Here is a 1,468-nt window from a genome sequence, read left to right as displayed (position 1 = left end):
CATATCAATACTGGATCCAAAGTCATCTCATGCAACCCATGCGTCCTATCAGAACTTCCTCTATATCAATGTCCCAACGCCATGCAATATGTCGTGTCTGTCATGCTCAATCATCACACGTGTATGCAAAATGGCCATACTCAGTAACAATCATTTAAACATATATTAAACGCATATCAGTCGTACAACCATCATCAAGTCAAGTAAAACACAATCATACGATCATAGTCAAATCGGTCAAATTCATAGCCTAAGTCGGTCATTTACCCACAAGGGCAAAATAGTCATTTTACCCTACAGGGGTAGTTCGGTAATTTTACACTATAAGGTTATTTCGGTAATTTTACAAGTGGGGGTATTTTGGTAATTTAACAAATTAGGGGTATTTTGGTAATTTAAACAGTTTGGCCTAAACATGCTTATCTGCCCATCTGAAGGTTTATAGTCACCCCGAGCGACTTATACAACACTAATGGTCTTATCAGTGAAAATAGGCCCAAGGCCCATTATTCGGCCCAAATGGGCCCACATGCTCGGCCCAATTAGCCAGGATTAGCCACGGTTATGCATACTACACAGCCCAGTCCAAAGTTTGTCACTTATCGAGAATTTTATCCGTGCGAGGGCCTCGAGCCCATTGGGCCTACACGGCCTACATCAGCACATTAAGGCCCAAAATGGCCTATGCCATGTGTGCGACCTGACAAGCCCCACTATTTTTCACATAACAGTCAGATTTACACAGGCGGGCCCATGGGCCCATTTGGCCCATTCGACCCATTATGGCTTAGGCCCAAGAATTCGTTCATGGTGGCCTTTTCTGCCGTACACCCACGTTTTGTGGGCTCGGTTTGTCGTGCGTGGGATTGCATGCTCTAAGCCCCTCCTTTTGACTTTTTGGCTTCTTTGCATTTCAACATTTCAGCATTTTTTGACCTATGGTCAAATCAATGTGTGTGCTTTTTCGGTTTTTGACCGATTATCAAATACGGTAATACTACACACATGATGCGATTTGCTGTAAAACACTATCGAGCACTCTGGGACTTGCAGATCCAAACATGATAGTTCACTACTGTAACGCCCTAAAAAAATTGGGCCTAGAAGAGTTGGGCTTTGAGTTTGGGATTCAGATAGAAGAAAACCTGAATAATTAAGAAGTTTTAAATATTATCGTTTAAGAAGAAAATTTTGAATTAAATTACTACTAGAGAATATTATCAGATGTATGTTTGAAAAATTTTATGAAAATTTTTATTTATTGTATTATTTGAAATTTTATTATTAGATATATTTATAAAAATATTATTATTGGTAATTAAATAAGTAACGAAGGGCTTATAGTGTGGGGAAAAGTCTAAGGTTCGGCCCACAAAATTCTTAAATTTGGCCTCTTAAGGAAATCTGGGTAGTAGGCCTTATTAATAAATTAGGCTGAGTTTTAGCATGAAGGAACGCTTGGTCCAGT

This window comes from Gossypium arboreum, chromosome 10, assembly GCF_025698485.1.
Source record: "Gossypium arboreum isolate Shixiya-1 chromosome 10, ASM2569848v2, whole genome shotgun sequence".
In the NCBI taxonomy this organism is placed as follows: Eukaryota; Viridiplantae; Streptophyta; class Magnoliopsida; order Malvales; family Malvaceae; genus Gossypium; species Gossypium arboreum.
This window is presented reverse-complemented; position numbering follows the sequence as displayed.